Source organism: Tiliqua scincoides, chromosome 5 (genome assembly GCF_035046505.1).
Source record: "Tiliqua scincoides isolate rTilSci1 chromosome 5, rTilSci1.hap2, whole genome shotgun sequence".
Taxonomy (NCBI): Eukaryota; Metazoa; Chordata; class Lepidosauria; order Squamata; family Scincidae; genus Tiliqua; species Tiliqua scincoides.
In genome coordinates this window covers 100,609,721-100,620,546 of record NC_089825.1, presented here as the reverse complement: position 1 = coordinate 100,620,546, position 10,826 = coordinate 100,609,721, and positions in this window count along the sequence as shown.

The window sequence follows — 10,826 nt, the reverse complement described above, 5'->3', positions numbered from 1 at the left end:
TGAGTTCACTCCTGGTGGTACCTCTGGCATCACGTCTGCCTGAGGTAGCTCACAAACCAGCATCCCAAACCAGAATATCTGTGACTTAAGAACCAGGTTTGTGAAGTCAGTGAAATTGAAATAAACAGCTACAGCATTTCCCAAACTGGGACACAACCAGAAATGGTGATTTATTCAAAACTGGTAGTAAAAGCCTTCAGTTCTATCCCTCTCAGTCCCCTCTGAGAATTCTCTGACAAAGCCAAAACTCCATTAAATCTAAGTTTCTACTTACATCACCATCTCGCAGGTTCTGCTTCTCGACTATTGCAGTTTCAAGGACTTCTTTAGATGAAATCTTCACCATGATGCTTCCAGGAGGGTGCCAAGAAAAAATTAGCAGAGAAAGTGGCATAAAATGCACTGGCTCCCTGGATATCGGTGGGTGTGTTAACACTTTTGCACAGGTGCAGCTTGTCCTTGTGGTCCTTTCACCCAGTTGTGATTTGCACTGAGCCAGCCAGGGGACTTTGTGTAGAAACAGATCAATGGTAAGACCCTGTGAGCTCTTTTTAGTTCTGTTCCTTATTGTCTCAGTAAGATATGATATTCAACAGTGCTTAATCCAATGGGTATCTGTTCCCTTGGAACTGGCCCAGTTCATTTGTAGTTTAGCATGCTTAAATAATCCCTGAAGTCTCATCTGTGTCCCTCAGGGTCCCCAAGTTGAAATCATTTTTTCTTCTTCACTATCAATTTAAAGTGAAATAGAGTACAGAGAAACTTGAGAGTTCTCCAGTCAGTGCTGTGACCCACCTTGACCTCCTGCCCTGCTGTTATGACACACCTTGAGCCTCTGGACGCAACCAGAAATTGTGTTACAAAACCCAAAGTAACACAGACGTCGCTTCCAGAGGTGTGAGGGAACTTTCACAGGAGTGGGGTGTGGGGGAAATGCTCAGCAGCAATGTATGGAAGGTAGAAAGAGCTGCAGCGATGCTGCAGGCTCCACAGCTTGGAGGCCATTGCAGCCCCTCCCCGCAGCCTGAGTGCACATTAGCCTCTGATTTCCATTTAACTCAGGTCCCTGTCACCCCCACCCCCATGAAAAGTTAGTCCTCTCTGTGATGTCTGTGAGTGAATGTTATACAAGAAAACTAGCTAGTCTTTGTGCTCAGTGAAACCATGTGTTTTTTTTTTTGCTGTTCTTTTGTTTTGTTTTTAGATTTTCTGGATGTAGGCATTGCCCAAAAACACCAATTTCATTTCAGGTACATGGGAACACCTTGAAATTGTTCCAAAGATCTGTTCCCCATTGTCCAGCTTCCCTGAACATGTTGCACAAAAGCAACTATAGTAGGAAGTTCAGGCTCACTGTTCCAGTCACAAGACAACTTTATTTCACTTCTTACGCATGAACCAATGCAACAGACATATTCAAAATGTAGAACTTTTGTATATATATCAAGTCCATAGGAAAACACAACAATTAAAATTAAAATCCCCAAAACTTATTTCCCTTTCCTCCTCCTCCATAAGTCTCCAGCTTTGAAACGGGTCTCATTGAATCTGTGCCAGCTTTGAGGCTGAAAAAATAGGGATAAGGGTGTGGTATGTACCAGCACCACTGGATCTACCCCCTACCACAGCCTTACTACCCCCATGCCTCCCCCCTCCCCACCCAGTTTCACCCACCCCCACTGCTGCCTTACCTTTTCCAGTGGGTGAAGTCCCAGATCCAACAACACCTGCTGAATGCTGCTGCCTCTTAGGGTAGTGCTCCCAAAAAGGCCACTGATGGAGCAGACAGCTATTCCACTGTCGTAAAACTCTGCCCCAGACAGCCTAATCCAGGATAGAACACTCCTTTGACAACAAAAACTTCCAGTGTATATTTACTACAATTCTCTCACAGTCAAAGAGAATTGCATTCTTAATTCCACCAAGGTCTTTAATTATAAGTAAAATGGCTTTTCACATCTTGAAATTATGTACTATTACAGTTACACTACCTTTGGTGTAGTGGTTTGAAGAACATCAGACTACCTTTTCCAGAGAAGCTTCTGGCGCACACTTGAACACCATTCCAGACGCTGAACTGAAAGCAGCCCATCTTATGAAAAAACACCTTTCCAATTGATGTAGTAAATGGCACTGAATACTATTCTATTGTTTGAGCTAACCTGATCTTGGATGAGAGAAAGGCTCGATAAGGTAATCTCAAACTGCCAATGAAGGCTTATTGCATATACATAAATTGCATCTATTCAAATGGTGCCTTAGCTGATCTATGCTTGCATCTCTCTTATGCTGATAATGAAAAATTGCTTTTAAAGTTGATCATCTGAACATGATCGTTTGGGGGACATCATTCTACTCTATGGTGACTGAATGGAAAGCAGCATACCCCATGAAAAAGAAAATAATAATAATGATAATTCCCAATTGATCTAGTAAATGGTACGGAACACTGTTCCATTATTTGAGCTGAATTGATCCCGGATGAGGGATTGCTTCAAAGCCCTGCAGAGGCTAATCTCAAATTGCCAATATTGTCTTATCTCATATATCCATAATTTAAGTGGAGATTTTTCCTTCGTTGCTCTACACTCACGCCTCTCTTGTGCTGATAGTGAAAAAGCATCTCCAGTGCTCAGCATGTCTGGCTGAACACCCAATTCTTCTGGCACTCTTAGCTTCAGTTCAGTGGCCCTGTAAGGGCCCAATCCAGAAAAGTGCATGCCAGTTGACCACCAGCATGCACTGTTGCAGACGGGGGCATTAGCACCAGCCCAGCGCTGGAGCTGACCTGGCAAGAGCCTGAACTGGGACAGCACCGGTTGGAAGTTGGCGATCCATTGCCCAGTGCTCCAAGTGAGCGCTGGGTAGCAGAGAGGTAAGTCAGGGTGGGGAAAGGCAGGGAGGAGGTGCTCCAGGGCGAGTGGAGGGTGGGGGAAGGCATGGCTGGAGAATGGAGCGGGGTGGGAGGGCAGCGTGAACAGCAGAGCTCAGCTCCACTAGATCTGGAGTCGTGTCAGGCCTCACGGCCTGATACGAGGCATCCTTACTTTGGACAGGCTAAATTTCTGACGCAGAATCGAGTAGCCCCATTGCGGGGCTGCTTTCCTTACTCGGGGGAAGAGAACTATTGTTCCCTTCATCCGAAGAGCCTCCGTTGGCTGCCTGGTTGCGCTCAGGATACCTCAGCAACCATTTTGGCACTGCGACAGCCCCGCACGCTGGGCAGCTCTGGATTGGGCTGTAAGGCAGACGAGGAGCGCCCTGCTTGACCTTTTGATCCTCTGCTGCCACACCCCCTTCTGAATTATTTCTCTTCATTTCTTCAAAAAGGGAAACTTTTGCATCTCCCTTGCAACAGCAATAGACTTTTGGCAGCCACTGATTCCAGCAGCAGCTGACACAGAAGCAAAGTGTTGCTTGAATGCTGCTGCCTTTGCAAACCAGAATGTCCACAGCGAGAGGAAGAAGAAGCACTTTGCTCTTGTCTCCTGGAGGAAGGATGGGGAAGCCATTCAGAGAGTCAGTCTTTCATCTCCCATTCGCTTTCCCGCGACTCACCATTGTGAGGATGCCTTAATTGCTAACCACTGCGCCAAAAAGATGGAAGTAAAAAGTAAAAGAACAGGAGCGGAAGCCCCAGGAGGGACTCCAAGCAATAATTCTGCAGCTCCCTTCTATGCTTTTGGTGGCTCCCAAGGAAGCTGTGGCTCACAGTATGGGAAATACTGCCCTAAGCCAAGGCAAGAACGTTTGGTGAGTGACAAGCACTAATGTCCTCCATGTTCCCCTGTCTAACCCCACTGTAAAGCCATTTTGTTTCTGCACTGTCCAATGAACACTCGAGACAACAGATATGGGAGAAAGGGCAACTTTATTTCATGTTACCAAGAGAAGCAGAGGCTGAGACCTGCAGCATCCGAGGCAGCGAAAGCCCCTGTGGTGCGGGGAGGGACCACTGGGCGGTACCAGAAACCTCTGCCCCCTGGCGGGCATGCACCCGACTCCAAGTCGTGCCCCACTACTGGGACGGCGCGTCTCATCCATGTCTATCCCTTAAGGGGAAGGCAGCCGGACCGCAGACTGCGCCACCTCGAGCCGCTGAGCCTCTGAGGTGTGCCCTGCGGTCCCGGCCCAGGGCCCCGTCTACGTCCTCGTGCCGCCAAGCCCCTGAGGACTGAAATAGGGTTCTGCCTTGCCTATGCCACCTGAAGGTGCATGCCAAAGTCCCATTCACGCCTCCTAACCCGCACCACCTGCCACAAGGAGGGGTCAGCCTAGCGCTTGACCCCCCTGCTCCCAAACAGGGGCAGAAGTGACTTAAGGCCATCCTGCAGGTCCTTAAGAAAGACGCCTGCGCCTTTCTCCGACAAATGAACACCACTCGCCCCTGTACAGGTAAGGTAGCAAGCACACAATTGCAAGATGCATTACCACACTGCCACCACCAGACCAAGGTGGTATCCGGCAGCCCACCCATACGGGTGGTGATGTCCCCACAGGCTCTGCTCATCAGAGCCAGACCGGACATCCCACAACGGTCATTCTTGCCCAGGAGGTGCACCAAAACTTCCATTGGGAGGCTCACATTCAGGAACTCCATCCATGCAGGCAGCAGCTGGCCCCATCTCATCCCCCTCTTGGTTAGCCAAGCAACCTGCACTGCCGGGCTGAGGCCCAGATGCGATCGGAGGAGGGTTGCAGCCGCCCTCTTGTGGGCCCAAAGACAATGGAGTGGCCGCAGCTTAACACATGTACCGGGCTACCACAGTGTCCTACAAGATGAAAGCAGAGATGTTAATGCGAGGCATCTCTTCTGATGCTGCTGCAACTTAACATGCGCCCCGTGCCACCACAGTGTCCTGCAAGATGAAGCGGAGGTTATAGCAAGGCATCCCCTTTAATGCTGCTCCCCCACAGATTGGGGGAATGCCCGGAACGCCAGAGCCACTGAGATGGCCCATGCAGTACTGGTCAGGAATGTCACCATTCATTGATGTCCCCATGGGGCAAGACAAATGATGAATGAGGCAGTATTCCCCAGGGACCTTCCTAGGCACCACCCCCAGTGGAGAACCTTAAGGTCAGGCAGGGGAAAATTCAACCAGGACCATTCCTGCATATCATTCTACCAACTGCCTTCTGCGCAGCCACCAGACCACAACTGCTGCCACAGAGTAGGAAAAGGGGGGGCAGAAAACTCATGCCCAGACCCACCCCTTGGCAATCGTCCTCTTGACTATGTCCTCCATGCCCGTGACTGACTTCAGGTTTCGCGCTAAGCTCATGCCCTTGGGGTGGTGAGTGGATACGGGACCCAGAGTGAAACCCTCCCACAGGATGCTGCCGCAGCGCGATCAGGGTACTCACGCAGCAGCTCAGCCGTCATTGGCAGCCTAATCGGACTTGGCCCCTTTGGAACTGGATGCGTCACCTACACCTCCTCCCCACTCCTGACCTGAGCCTCGGCGCCTAGATCTTCTGTCCCGGTAACCCCTCAGGCAGGAGGTGAGCGGGTGGTCTGCATCGCACAGTCCACAGTTGTGCAGGAATGCACAACTTGATCTAGAACAGTGCCCCGAGGAGGCATACTTGTAGCAGATACGCGAGGGTTGAACCCGTTGGCCTGGCGCTCCCGCCTGAGGCGGCCCTGCCAGGTGCGAACTGCTGCTCCTGGCAATCAGGTGACTGCTGTCCAATAGGTCACCCCCTGCAGCACCCCCCGACATCACAAGCTGCATCCACAGCTCCGAATTCGTCCTTTCCCAAGAAAGCTGCGGGTTATTCCCCATGCGCATGCGGAACTGCTCATCATAGGCCAACCAACCTGAACCCAAGTATCCCCTAAAAGCCCTGTGAATCAAGTCCAGGTACTTTGCTAGCGCTGGGCCCTTAGCCAAATCTCTCTGCAGTACTACCCCCATGTAGATGGTAAACCCTGCTAGCCAATTAGTCCAATTCCGATCAATTTTGTGCCCACATGCACAAGGAGGAAGAGGCTGGGTCTCGTCCCCTTTTAAAGGTCTGCCGTGGCTGCCAGACCCCGCCCCCTTCACCTCCCCCTTGGGGAGGGACTGGACTCTCGTGTCCTGGCCAGGCCAAACAAACTCCGACCACCTCTTTAATTGGGTGGTCGGGATAAGCAAAAGGCCATCACACACACCTTGTGGTAGTCACTTTGATAGACTGATTATGCACTCATGATAAAGGACGTCATTTTGCGCTCTGGCTGTGGCAGGCTTTATGGCTTCATGAAATGCCTTCTAAGAGCACATAACTGGGCCACAGCCGGAGATGGCACGTAGGATTCCACTTGTAGTGGCGATTTAGAGGATCCTGGCCAACTTTAGTAAGTCAGTAGGGTAGGTGTAAAAGAGTGGGGATGGACAATCTGGGTAGAATAGGGGGACACTGGGGGCATGTCAGAGATAATAATAATATAATATAATAATAATATACAGTATTTATATACCGCCTTTCTTGGTCTTTGTTCAAGACTTTATTCAAGGCAGGCAGGCTTATTAAATCCACGCAGGGATTTTTACAAATTGAAAGAAGGTTCTCTCTTTCAAGAACCACCACATTCAAGGTGTTACACTCCGATCTGGTTTAACATTTTGGCTTCCATCCTCCCACGCTCCAAGCAGATGGAACAGCTCAACTGCAGCTTGCCAGCTGCTTCAAGGTCGAACTGGTGACCTTGTGGATGTTAATCTTCAGGCAAATGGAGGCTCTACCCTCTAGACCAGACCTCCTGCCCATCCTGGTGATACCCCTCCTGGTGATGGGTGGGGTATCACCAGGCTCGGGTGACATGTGCCCTAATGCTATCCACTCTGCATCCAACCAACACACCCCATTTATTGCCTCAGACTTGTGCCACATAGAGTGGCTGTAGGTCTATTGAGACCCATTGGTGGTCACAGGGTTATGTAGGAATAAGAGCAAATATTTACCCTTACACCACCTAAGTCTCCTGATCTCCCCACCACCACCACCATAGCCAATGGCCTGGCCCATTTTGGCATGGCTGCATGCTATGGCAGGGAAAAGAATAGGATTGGACTGCCAGTTACAAATATTATATCTTCTTTTCATAAGCAAAGTGCTCCATCATCCTGATCAGTTTGATTATCTTCTTCTATTCCAATCCTATGATCTTCCTTTTGAGATGAGGTGACCAGGACTCCACCCAGTATTCCAAATATGGCTACATCACAGACTATTAGAAAGGTATTCTAATAGTAGCAGTTTTATTTTCAGTTCATTTCCTAATGCTGTGTAGCTTGGAATGGTCTTCTTTGAGGAAGCAAATGTCTTGCTGGGAAATTTAAAGAAAAGTGCTGAAACAGCAGCCGAGAGAGGAAACAGACACCAAAAATGAAAAAAAAAACCTGAAAGAACATATCAGTCCCCACACCTTTTCACATGTACATATTTGATGTGTCATGAAGAAATCTGAACTTGTGTACAGGAACTCACTTGTCCAAGCAAGTTGTTTGTTTTAAATAAACAAATAACTAAGCAAACCATGGGTTTTCACTTTTCCGTTTACCATGCAGTATATTAATCAAAGCCCTCTTCACTTCTTGGTTATGAAGGCTGTAGATGATGGGGTTTAGCATGGGAGTCACCACAAAATAAACAATGGAGGGGACCATCTCCTGGTCCTGAAAGTCCTGGGATGCCGGTTTCAGGTACCTAAAAAAAATCGTTCCATAATACAGCACAACTGTGGTCAGGTGAGACGTGCAAGTGGAGAAGGCTTTACGTTTGCCTTCTCTGGAGTTGATTCTTAACACAGCAGGGATAATGAGAACATACGATCCAAGTGTTATAAATATTGCACCTGCTGAAAATATTGAGCAAAGTATGAGAACTGCCAAGCGGTTTGCAAAAGTATCGCTGCAGGAGAGCTTGAAGAGTTGTGGGAGTTCACAGCAAAAATGATGAATTCTGTTGGGGCCACAGAAGTCTAAAGCAGTCAGCAGACCGACGTCTAAAACTGCAGGGAGAAGGGCAGTGAGGAGTGCCCCACACAACAACAGAGAAGTGACCCCTGTACTCATCATCACTGTGTAATGCAAAGGGTGGCAGATTGCTACATACCTATCGTATGCCATCACGGCAAGAAGGAAGCCCTCTCCCGCACAACAGTAGACCACAAAGAAGGCCTGAGTAAAACAACTGTGCAGTGAGATAGCCTTTCGCCCCGTGAGGAAGCTCTCTAGCATCTTGGGAATGGTGACACTGGAAAAAACTATATCAAACAAAGCTAAATGAGAAAGGAAGACATACATGGGAGTGTGGAGATGAAAGTCAACCCCTATCGCCAAAATGATCGCTAGATTGCCAAACATAGTTATCAAGTAGACCCATAGGAACACTATAAAGAGTAAGGTCTGCAGGTGTGGATCACTAGAGAGTCCTAAGATGATGAATTCAGTCACTCTGGTGTGATTGTCCATTCTGTATGTAGAGAGCTTGACTTCCTGGCGAAAAGAAAAGAGAGAGTGAAAAATGAGATGTTGCAATTCTTGTACAATCTCAGATGATTGGAACCCATGAGGTTCATTCACATGACTGCTGTCCTGGGTCTGCTGCATTACGGCCCTACTAGTCACTTCAGGTCAAAACAACTCATATATTCTTTCACTGACCATTCCAGGGATGGTGTTAGGAAAGATTGGAGAGTGGTGGAGATTCAGTGACCATTAGACAGAGATGGGCAAATCCAGTACATCTTGACTCAAGTTACGTGTCTCCACCCCCTTTAACATGACTCAAAAAACAAGTTCTAAAAGGCAGAATTTCAGTCTCCCAGAGCACTTTTCCATAAAAAAAAACATCAATCGTAACTCTTCGGGAAAAAACCGGAACTGCTGCTGCTGCTTGTGTGTGTGTGTGTGTGTGTGTGTTATACTCTTTAAACATTCCTCTGATGTCCTCAACCCATCTGTAAAAAAGGCTGGAGAGGGTGGGACAGAAGGTGTGAGAGGGGGAGAGAAGTGGCAAGAAAGAGGAGAGTCATGCCCAGCAGACAGCAGGCTTACCAGTATGACCCAATCCTTTGCAGCTCTACATGAGCAATTCTAAGAAAAGCACCCTGGGTTGGTCATTACAGCAGGATTCTTAAGTCATTAAGTCATCTCCGCAGAATACCACAGGATTCTTAAGGAGGGTTAGGGATAACTTTGCTATGAAAGTCTACACTGTGCACACCCTAGTTTGCTGGCACACAAGCTTCATTCAGGTCAAGGCTCTTGCATGCACCCCAAATTTCTCTGTCATTTTTATACATCATCTTTACATAAGTATGTGGTGGTTCTGGAGAACATTGCTGATTTCTTACTCATGTCTTTCAATCCCCAACTAGAAATACAGCCGTCTCACCTAGCAGTTTAAAGACTATGGTCCTGAGTTCACTCCTGGTGGCAGCTCTGGCATCACGTCTGCCTGAGGTAGCTCACAAACCAGCATCCCAAACCAGAATATCTGTGACTTAAGAACCAGGTTTGTGAAGTCAGTGAAATTGAAATAATCAGCTACAGCATTTCCCAAACTGGGACACAACCAGAAATGGTGATTTATTCAAACTGGTAGTAAAAGCCTTCAGTTCTATCCCTCTCAGTCCCCTCTGAAGGATGAGCAGTGGAGAGCTGGCAGTGCATGAATATGAGTTCTGGTCCTCCATGGCTCTACCCTTTCTCATACTGCTCAACTGTTAACTTTAAAAAGTTCACAATAGACACAAACCAGCACTCAATTTAATGGCCTAATGGCTGGTAGAATTATCTGACAATGCCAAAAGTCCAACAAATCTAAGTTTATACTTACATCACCATCTCGCAGGTACCGCGTCTCGACTATTCCAGTTTCCAGGACTTCTTTGGATGAAATCTTCACCATGATGCTTCCAGGAGGGTGCCAAGAAAAAGTTAGCAGAGAAAGTGGCGTAAAATGCACTGGCTCCCTGGATATCGGTGGGTGTGTTAACACTTTGGCACAGGCGCAGTCTGTCCTTGTGGTTCTTTCACCCAGTTGTGATTTGCACTGAGCCAGCCAGGGGACTTTGTGTAGAAACAGATCAATGATAAGACCCTGTGAGCTCTTTTTAGTCCTGTTCTTTATTGTCTCAGTAAGATATAATATTCAACAGTGCTTAGTGCAATGGGTATCCGTTCCCTTGGAACCGGCCCAGTTCATTTGTAGTTTAGCATATTTAAATAATCCCTGAAGTCTCATCTGTGTCCCTCAGGGTCCCCAAGTTTGATTCATTTTTTCTTCTTCACTATCAATTTAAAGTGAAATAGAGTACAGAGAAACATGAGAGTTCTCCAATCAGTGCTGTGACCCACCTTGGCCTCCTGCACTGGGTCTCAATGCGTGGATGAGATGGTTGTGTAGGGAGGAGGGGTTTAGATTCATTAGGCACTGGAGAACGTTTTGGGACAAGCGGGGCCTGTACAAGAGGGACGGGCTTCAACCAGAATGGAACCAGACTGCTTGCGCATAACTTTAAAAAGGTGGCAGAGCAGCTTTTAAACTGATCCCTGGGGGAAGGCCGACAGGAGCCGAGGGGCATACGGTTTGGGACTCCTCATCCCTATGGGACGAGGATGGGGAGGTTAGAGAACAACAAGACAAAGGCAGAGTAGGTAAAGAAATTGGGAAAAGTAGCGTGATGGGATGTGATAGACAGTTTGGCACAGCGAGAGGATGTGGGGACAAAGGAGCGAATAAGCAGCCCATCCTGGAGCATTCCGTGTACAAATGCTTTTATGCGAATGCCCGAAGTCTCCGAGCAAAGATGGGAGAACCGGAATGTC